Genomic DNA, 11,347 nt, shown 5'->3' on the forward strand with positions numbered 1-11,347 from the left:
AAATTCTCAGAGACATGAATTTTGTATAATTTCAAAATATTGTGATATTTTGGGGTTGGATTTAGATATAATTGAAATTGAAATGAAATTTATTTGTTTTAACTTATAATTTAAAAAATTTATTTTTAAAAATCCAAGTTATTAAAAAATAGTAAATTTTTCATCATATAAAATATTAAATTAGTCCATTACATGTCTTATTTTGTACATATATATATTTATATAAATTATTTTTAAAAAAATTCATTGAACCGAGGTTGAACCGGTCCGACCGGTTGAACCTCGACCCTTTCACTTCACCGGTTCAATTAACGGTCCGATTTTTAAAACATTGGTCGTAAAAAGTAAGTTTTTTCTTAATCACATTAATTTGACAAGTCATGAAAATTTTAAATTTGTTGTGTCAGAATTACGTAGGTGTTGTTTAAATCTTACATTTAAAATTTATACTTTAATACCTTGTTGTGACATTTTAGACGATAAACAATCGGGACGGTTGTGTCTCCGTGCCATTAAATTAGTTACATTCTAGAAGTTAAGCCAATTATTATCTTGGGCATCTAATACATTCATGACTTTTACCTCTTCATGTGAAGGGAATGCATTGACATAATTCAAAACATTGAGGAACAAATACCAAAACACATTTCCCGAAGAAATAACCCACAAGAGTGCAAAATATGACCTTCACTCGAGAAATGAAGCAATGTATATCTTACTAAAAGCAATGTTTAGCATGCTTTCAGCATCACTTCATGAACCAAGAAGTGATTGTAACAAGGTAACTGAAGAAGAGCCAAATTATTTCTGTGCATGGAAATGATCTCAACTGGGCACATATTGATTAAATAGCCCGACATATAAGGCCTACAATATCAATAAAAATCTTATCCGATGGAATGCGAAAAACGTACACGTTACATGCTCGTTATCTTCTTGCTCGGCACTCTATTTAAAGGATTGGCCAAACGAATCTTGATTATAATGAGAACCATGGCAGTCGAAGGATCTCTTTTGTTAGGAGTCTTATTAATCTTGGTCAATTTGTTAATCTTCAGTGAGCTTGGTGTTGCCCAGGCACCAACTTCTAATATATCTATGCCATTCAACCGCACTCTTTTCCCACCTGATTTCATATTTGGTGCTGCTTCTGCTGCCTATCAGGTAAAACACAGTTTTCTGTGGATTGTTTTAGAAAGCAAATTTTTTCTAATGGTACATACATTTTATCATCCACACTCACACTCAAAGTTGTCCTATTTTTTCAGAAATTTAATACTTGAGAGATTTCTAAGCTCTAATTGGGTGGCCTTTCCACATTATTTCAGCAATCCCGGTGCAAAAATTAATGCCACCAATAACTTATGTAAATTTGGGAAGCAACAATTATTTGACAATGTTTATTTTCACCATCCCAATAAATTTTCGATTCTACCCTCGATAGTCTGCAAAATAGTAGTAAGTTAGACAAGCAAATCCGTATATAATAGAATACAGTTTAATTGGTGAAACGCTTCACGTGTGATTTATAGCTTCATCTGTGCCACAATCGAGTTCTCTTTGTCTTTATTTAGTGGTCATGCTTTTGTGCTGTTTGTAGTATGAAGAGGCAGCATTCGAAGACGGAAAGGGGCCAAATGTATGGAATGTCTTCGCCCACAAACACCCAGGTCTATATCACCCTTTCGGATGTTTTGATTTTTATTTGACATTGTCACTTGTAACCCTGTAACAGTTTTGCAACTAAACTTTGACAGAAACATCAGCCCTGAGGAATACATTGCAGATAAATTTGTGATTTTAAACCGCTAAAAAGTTTTAGCTTTTGCAATTAATTAACTTGTTCAACACCATTTTTTTTTAATTTGGAAAAATGGATTAAAAAGAATGACAAAATTTTCAAGCACTTAATGACATGAATGACTAAATTTTCAAGCTTTCAATGACATGGTTCTTTAATTCTTACTGCAGAGTTTATATTAGATCACAGCAATGGAGATGTAGCAGATGATTTTTATCATCGTTACAAGGTTTGATTTGATGTATTCTTTAATTCAATTAGAGAAAATCGTTGTACTGTTAAGTAGTTTAATCGAGCCAAACATTCAAATGTTTAAACTTGTCTGTTTAATAAAACAAATTTGAAAATTTTTTTTGCAGCTTTTTTCCTTTTTCGGAGCCAAACCCAAAGATACTTTTATTCAAACGAGCTCAATTAGTTTTATGCTTATTTTTCACCTCAGATAAAGATATTACAGTTACTTCTTGCAGGTGGATGTACACCTAATGAGTATGAAGGATTGAACGGTTTTAGATTTTCCATCTCATGGTCAAGAGTTTTGCCTTGTAAGACATATGCTTTCATCTCAAACTAAGAACATTTAAATTCAATTTCTCTTTCAATTCTGCCAATGCGGTTGGAGGATAAAAATGGTAGTCCTCATTCACTCGATGACTTGATCCCATATGCAATGCTTAACCTATGTGTCAGTAGCCATTGAGAATTTTAAATTTGTCCCCATATATCACCTTCTATTATTCCTTTCCATAACCAAGCACTTCAAAGTCGAGAATTCGATTTTCTATTTTCTTTTCTTTTCTTTTTGTGTGGGCCCTATATCCTCAAAGTCGTTTAACATTTTTGACAAGTGCTATTTACTATCTAATGTTGAAATTTTTTTTTGAATAACGTGTTAAGACAATTTACTTGAGGGAGGGATTGGTTGAATGATATGGGAGAATGGAGTATATGTGAGAGATCCCAATTTCAAACACTTTCACTCACACTTAAAAAAGAAAAAAAAAAAAAAGACAATTTACTTGGTTAACCATCACGTTGTGGTAAAGAACAAGAAGAAGCTACAGGATCACTAAAATCCGTGCCAATTTTTCAAGGGAACTATATAATGTGTCGCATTTTTGTCTTCACTAAAATTATATTTGCAGAATTAGTTTTTATCATTTGAGTGAATTGAACAAATCTCACCGTTCGTATAATAGAAAGAAAACGTTCTTGAATTGGAACCTAACAATCTAAATACGGATAGTGCATATTTTTCTTTAGGCAAACAAACATATACCACATCTTTGGCAATTTCACAAGAAATAATTTGGCAATCCAGATTTGCTCGTGCTAAAGAAGGGAAAAGAAATACTATACTACACAAACACACACAAATATATATATGTATATGTATATGTGCGCACACGCAGAGAGAGAGAATACCCTATCTATGTTTATACGTTGATACATGTTGATATTTTATGAGAAATACCCGTTGACATTAACTTGGTTGTCCACTTTCTGTTTCCAGATGGGAAGCTAAGTAGAGGAGCGAACAAGCTAGGGGTGGCCTTCTACAACAATCTCATCAATGAACTTGTCGCAAATGGTTAAGAGTCTCCATCAAATTATTGAGATATCTATCCTTTTGTCTCCATTATTTCTTACATAGATTGCCATATATAGTAAAACTAAAATAAGACTAATCTTGGCTTTTTACAACACCTTAAAAAACAATAAATATGATAGTAGCTGTCAATAAGGCTAAGTCAACCCAAATAATTTCGGCTACTTCTTAAATCTTCAGTTTCTATGATTTAATTTTATAGTGTATAAGGTTGCAAGGACCTTTAAGAAAATATTTATATTTAATTAAGAAACTTTTAATACTAATTTAGATTATTTTCCTTAATTACAATATTATCTACTCATTAAATGTTACTTTCGAAAAAATATCTCTTAACCACAGTCCTGTATTTTCGTTAAAATATCACTTTAGATAGTGAAAGTAGCCACCATGGGCTTACTAGTCTGCCATAGAGGTGTATTCGAGCCGAGTCGAGCTTGAGTACCGCTATACTCGAGCTCGACTCGGCTATAATATAATTATACTCGAGCTCGAGCTCGAGCTCGATCGAGTCGGAGAATCACAGCTCGAGCTCGAGCTCGATCGAGTCCTTAAAAAACATATTTTTCTTTAGGCAAACAAACATATACCACATCTTTGGCAATTTCACAAGAAATAATTTGGCAATCCAAATTTGCTCGTGCTAAAGAAGGGAAAAGAAATACTATACTACACACACACACAAATATATATGTATATGTATATGTGCGCGCACGCAGAGAGAGAGAGAGAGAGAGAGAGAGAGAATACCCTATCTATGTTTATACGTTGATACATACGTTGATACATATTGATATTTTATGAGAAATACCTGTTGACATTAACTTGGTTGTCCACTTTCTGTTTCCAGATGGGAAGCTAAGTAGAGGAGCGAACAAGCTAGGGGTGGCCTTCTACAACAATCTCATCAATGAACTTGTCGCAAATGGTTTAGAGTCTCCATCAAATTATTGAGATATCTATCCTTTTGTCTCCATTATTTCTTACATAGATTGCCATATATAGTAAAACTAAAATAAGACTAATCTTGGCTTTTTACAACACCTTAAAAAACAATAAATATGATAGTAGCTGTCAATAAGGCTAAGTCAACCCAAATAATTTCGGTTACTTCTTAAATCTTCAGTTTCTATGATTTAATTTTATAGTGTATAAGGTTGCAAGGACCTTTAAGAAAATATTTTTATTTAATTAAGAAACTTTTAATACTAATTTAGATTATTTTCCTTAATTACAATATTATCTACTCATTAAATGTTACTTTCGAAAAAATATCTCTTAACCACAGTCCCGTATTTTCGTTAAAATATCACTTTAGATAGTGAAAGTAGCAACCATGGGCTTACTAGTCTGCCAGATGGGTTTATTGGACCTCTTCTTGGGCTCAATCAAAACCCAAATCAGTTGGCCTATTTAACAGAACATCCCCAAAAGTAGGACCAGCCCATGTTGATTAACTTCCACATTGGGTGTAAAATTTGCAGTTACTTTGATTAACAATCTATTTTGGCGTCAAACAACAGGCCAAACACCCCATTTGTGACACTACATCACTGGGATCCTCCTCAAGGCTTAGAAGATGAATATGGTGGCTTTCTTAATGTCAGTGTTGTGTAAGTGATGAATGAGTCACAAAAACATTCAATATTACATGGTTTGTAGCAATGAAGAAAAAAACAAACCATTTTCTTTGGCATCGGTCGATAAATGGATAAACAAATGAAAAATTTTGGATTCGTCAGGCATTTTTCGAAACTTCCTTTATCTTATTCATTGCTCCCTTCAATTTTCTTAAATTTGTTTCATTCTTTACATCGCCTGCAAAAGAAATGAAATATTTACATATATCCTGATGAAATTTTTTTTACTTAACATCAGTGACAACTAAAAGTAGTTTTGTTGGCATAACTTATTGACATGTATTTTTTTCATAATTGTTACGCCGGGTCCTGATTCCTAAAGCTCAGAAATACAGCTATGCACTGCTACATTACAAATGGTTATATTAATTCTTGGAGGGCAAATTCATTTGTTTAGTTCCTCTAATCTTTTCGCCAGGGATGATTTTCCGGATTATGCAGAGCTTTGTTTCAAAGAATTTGGTGACAAAGTGAAGTATTGGTGCACATTCAACGAGCCATGGACATTTGCAACTGGTGGTTATGACTCTACTACTGCAATAGGCAGCATCCCCTGGAAGATGTTCTGCCTTTATGGGCAAATGCGAGGCTGGCGACTCGTCGACTGAGCCTTATTTGGTTGCCCACCACATTATCCTTTGTCATGCAACCGTATCTAAACTTTATCGGGAGAAATACAAGGTATTGACTCTAACCTTGCTAGCCTTATTAGGATTAATGGTTCATACACTTGACAGTAAAGGGTAAATTACCACTTCTATCCCTTCCCGCATAATTTGATACTTTATCACATGACTCCCTTGTGATCTAAGACTAAGTTTTCAAATTCGAATCGGACCAGTTAGTTCAACCGATTGAACTGGGAACCGGTGAGGCATCTGGTTCAAGCTTAGCTAGAAAATCAGCTGGCAAAAGATTCAGTCAAATCTGGTCAACAACCGGGTTGAACCGGAAATATCAGGATTTTGAAAACCTGATTCTTGGTTTCCTAAAGTTCTGCAACTTTTTTTCCCAAAAAAGAAGAAGAAGAAGAAGAAGAATCAGCCTTTCTTTTCCTGTTTTTCAAGCAAATCTATAGCAGTGAACTTGTTGCCATTGATAGATCTAAACAAGTAATACAAATCTAAGATCAAGAAGGAAATTTTACAGATATAAGATCAAGAAGCAAAATAAGAGAAGAAAAAAAGAAACGTAGATGGATAGAAGAGAAAGAAATTAATAAGTTTTCATGTTTTTATTTGAAAAATATAGAAAAGAGAATCAAAGATGAAGACCCAGAACTACAAGACAAAATTGATAAAAAAAAAAAAAAGATTAAAAGACACAAGGAAAGCCAGAAGACGAAAGTGTGAAAGAGAGGGAATAGGAACGGAAGTTCTAGAAACGTGAACTATATTGATAGCATATGTAGGCCATAGAGTGCGAAACTAGAGATAGCTACCTTAAGTTTTTGAACATTTCATTTTTCCCCTACTGCTTTTTAAATTATTATCAAAGTTCCTAAAACTTTTTCTAATGTCATTTGCATCATCAATTTTGATGTCCATTTCAAATATGTCTCATACATTTAGTTATAGACTTAGAATTTGAAAATAACAAATTGGAGTCGGACTTTAATGCTTTTGAATTTTATTAAGCTTTGTGTTATTCATAGTTTGTGAGGTTATTGGTTGGGTTATATGTGCTTAATTTTTCAAAGTTGGTTTTGTTTTGTGTGTAGGATATGTGGGAAATGTGTAAGAAAAAAGGAAAATACCAAAGTGTATGTACTTTTTTATAGCATTTAGCATTTATATATTTAATACATATTTATGACATCATGATGATGTTATCCTGTTCTTAAACAAGTTTGATTTCGGTCGAACCTATTGACCTCAATCCCTGAACTTGATCGAGACATTGTCTGGTTTGAGTTCTAAAACATAGGTTTAAGGACCTAAATATTATCTCATCATAGTTTGGAATAAAGTATCACCATTAGTTTTTCCGTTAAAACTAATAGCTAATAGTAAAAAGTCAAAGTCAAACTAATAAATTAACAAATTTACTATTTCACTACTTTTTTTCTTTTTTTTTCCTTTTCTTTCTATCTCTCTCCATTTTTTTGGAAAGATAAGAGATGATTTTGAAACCCTATACTTTGGCCTACAAATCTTGGTGTTCTCCAAATACAAAAGAGATGGAAGGGAAATAAAAAATAAGTAAATAAGAAAAAAAAGATGGAAAGAAAATACAAAAAATAAATAAGAAAAAAATACCAAACCTTTTTTTTTTACTACAAATATCATTATAGGTTGAAACCAAATCTTTAATGGTATTTTCTATTTCTTATTTATGTATTTTTTATATCAATTTCTTCTTTTAACGTTTGGAGGAAAAGAAGTAATGAAAGGTAACTTTGTCAATTTCTTAGTGTGACTTTAACTTATTAATATTGACTATTAGTTTTAATGGAAAAACTAACTATGACACTTTAGTCCATAGGGGGGTTATATATAGATTTTTAAACCATAGGAGGGCTATGTGATGAAGTACCAAATCGCAAGGGAGTAAAATGTAATTTATCCAACAATAAATGATAATTTTACACTAATAGATTTAGATGTATGATTTATGTGTAAAAAGAAGAATTTCATATTTGAATCACGGTCATGTATCATGCATTTAAAGTTGAAAAACTTAATCCACAATCTTATAATATTGGCGTTGTAAAATTATTCCCATATATTTTGAGACCAAAATTTTCTTTCATTTAGCCAATTTCCCTTTCAAGTTTTGCACTTTTGCAGCCCACCCTCTCCACTACGTTAATTTCCTTGTAAAGGTTATACTGTGTTTCTTTGATGTATTCTGGAATTTTGTAATTCTGAGCCAACACTGATTTGTGTAAACAATGGAAAGTAAGTTTGGGCAAAAAAAACAAAAATCTTATATGAGTTTTTATGTTATGAAGCATCTCAAAAGGGGCAAGTGGGCATAGTGCTTGTAACAAATTGGTGGATACCATACTTCAGCTCGAGAGCTGATGCAGTTGCAGCCAAACGAGGTCTAGACTTCTACCTAGGATGATGAGTGAAAATTTAGGTGCTAAATTTCCTTTTCATATTAAATATTTCTATCTATTTTTAAATAAAATAGAATAGTTCTTGAGATGAACCTCTCAAGTGTTGAAAGAGTTTAAACCTAAACAGCAATCCATGAAATTGGCAGGTTTCTTGATCCATTAACTTATGGTGACTATCCAAAAGTTATGCGCGAATTCGTGGGAGGTCGATTACCAAAATTCACTCCCAAACAATCAGCATTTATTAAAGGGACCTAGATTTTTTGGGAATAGAATAGTTCTTGAGATGAACCTCTCAAGTGTTGAAAGAGTTTAAACCTAAACAGCAATCCATGAAATTGGCAGGTTTCTTGATCCATTAACTTATGGTGACTATCCAAAAGTTATGCGCGAATTCGTGGGAGGTCGATTACCAAAATTCACTCCCAAACAATCAGCATTTATTAAAGGGACCTAGATTTTTTGGGAATAAACTACTACACTTCAAATTATGCCATTGATCACCCCGTGGCAAATACTGTTAATGTCACCAATTCAACAGATGTTCACGTTAATATCACAGGTATTTCCGAACAAAACCAACAAATTCTTGCCCTTCCCTCACGAAAGTCTTAAGTTCAATATCAGATTTTACCTACGTGATCTGTTATATATTTCTTGCTTGATAGAGGAAAGAAATGGAAAACTCATTGGGGCCCCGGTACGTTTAATTAATTTTACAAATTCCTAGTACTATTAAAGTAACGTGCAATTCGATTAATATATTTTTGAAATTTATTGGCTCGTTGCAACTATTCATTCTACTTCAACTAATTTACTTTTAAATGCATAATTTGTAGACTGGGGCTGGTATATTGTACGTCTATCCCAAAGGGCTTACGGAGCTTCTTCTATATGTAAAGGAAAATTACCAGAGTCCAACAATCTACGTTACAAAAAATGGTGAGAAACATAACTAGTAGGAAATGCATACAAGTTTGTCTTATGATATGTTGAAGTAATTTCTTTACTCGAATCGGGTTGAGATCCGAGAACTTAGACGTCTTAGTTCAAATTCCCCCATCTTCTTCTTATTTTTTAAATTCTATTCTTTCCTTACTAGCAAAAAAAAACAATTTTAAAAACAATTCTTTACTTGAATCACTCAACTTCCTTTGCAATATTTCAGGATTCGCGGAAGTCAATATTGACACTGTTGCCATAGGAGTCAATGATACTCATAGGGTAGATTTCTACCGTGGTCATTTCAAGGCCGTTCTTGGAGCCATTAAGTGAGTTCACTTATTACTTTCAAGTGCCAAATTTAATAAAATTTATCAAAATGTACTTTCCAAGTGATTAGAAGTTAATAAAATTTAATACAATATCTCCTCCATGTTAAGATTTCAATGAAATGCCAAGTTTTCTTTTTTATATTATGACAATCTAGTAATGTACAAAAAATGTTTTCCTAAATTGGCATATGATATATGAAAAAATATATATATATTGAAGAAGAAGTATGTATTAAATTATACTCAAGATTGCTCTACTAAATTTTTGCAGCAAGGGTGTTGACGTTAAAGGATTCTTTGCCTGGACATTTTTGGACACATTTGAATGGGGCTCAGGTTATGGCATGAGGTTTGGCCTTAATTTTGTGGATTATAAGAATAACCTGAAAAGGTATCCCAAGCTTTCAGCACTTTGGTTGAACCGATTCCTCCTCAAGTAAATTGGAGTTGTTACGTTATGAAATTATTAATAAGTCATGTGTATTTTTGGATTATTGGGCAATGCAAAATACATTTCAATGGGAAGTTGTGAAAGGCCAACTATATGTCTACTTGCGTTTCTCATTTTTGATATTGAAAATAATTTAAAACTTCGTTTTCTTTCCTATACGTATTAGTTGAAGTCGTTTTGTGACTTTGTCTTAGTCTTCATTGTGATCCATTGTGATTTCCATTTGGTCTGATTAGACAACCAATAGATTGTTGCCTGAAGTTGAGTAAGCAAAAATAGTAACCTCATATTCGAAACTGGATGTTTATAAACATCCGACTTCTTTTTTTTTTTTTTTGATGAAAAGCAAATTTCATTAACATCTGACTAGTGCAAGATCGAAGAGGGATAAATCCAATTTTAGTTTCATACAGTTATAATATACTTCTGACTACCAAACATACAACAAATCCCGGTGGTTGAAACATTTAATATGCTGACACGTATATATTTCCTTCATAGAGTATTCAGACTCAGCCACAAATTTAACCCTAATTTCTGTGGTTCGATTTTCAACCTTTCCATGGTATTTCCCCCTTTGTGAGGTTGTAATTAAAATTAAAAAACAAAATTCATCTACAAGTTAAGTGACGCAATGATTGATTCTCCATTAAAAGTGATACAATCAAATTTCAAGAAACTAATAACAAAATGTCGGTTCAGGGTGTATACAAATCTTTCATCTAATTTGTCTAATGATTGACCTTTTTTAATAGTGTCCAGTCAAGCACACACCCGAACAAGTACTTGGCATATTCTTAGTGTGATGTGGAATTTGATATCAGCAGAGTGGTTAGTAGCATATTTCTGATATTTGATATTGTTGGCAAAAGCAGCAAGCTCATGATCCATCACTAGCCATCACTTTCACTTTCCGTAAATTTGCAGTCTTTTCATTCTTGTCCGAAAGCATTTCTTAAGAAGTTTTGGCTTTGTTTCCGACGCCTGAAGGTACTTACAAACTAGAAGTTTGGTTCAATCCTTAGAATCGAAATTGTTAGGAGTGTGCAAAATCGAAAAATTCCGATTTACCGACCAAATTTGAATTGAATTTGGAATTTTCAAAATTGGTAAATCAGAATTCGGAACTGAAATCGGCTATTCCGATTTCGAATTATGCAAATTTGGTTCGAATTCAGTAATGAGATTTTTCAAATCGGAATTCGGAATTCTTATTTCGATTTCAAATTCGTTTTTCATATATATATATATATATATATATAACATTTACATTATAATAATAATTTTTATATTTCTGAATTTGGTGATTAGGAATTCCTATTTCGATTTCAAATTTATATTTAATATAACATTTATATAATAATAATAAATTTTATATTCCTCAATTCGGTGAAATTGAAATTTATTGAATTCCGAATTGAATTCAGAATGAATTCAAATTCGGGGTTGGTGAATTCGAAATCGAATTCGGTAGGAAATTCTGATGCCAAAAATTTGAAAAATTCCAA

General features: G+C 32.6%; 1 pseudogene; it reads left to right on the top strand.

Moving 5' to 3' along the window:
• Positions 1-993: 993 nt before the first annotated feature.
• LOC113762292 lies at positions 994-9,828 on the top strand (annotated as a pseudogene).
• Positions 9,829-11,347: the final 1,519 nt, after the last annotated feature.

Source organism: Coffea eugenioides, chromosome 2 (genome assembly GCF_003713205.1).
Source record: "Coffea eugenioides isolate CCC68of chromosome 2, Ceug_1.0, whole genome shotgun sequence".
NCBI lineage: Eukaryota > Viridiplantae > Streptophyta > Magnoliopsida > Gentianales > Rubiaceae > Coffea > Coffea eugenioides.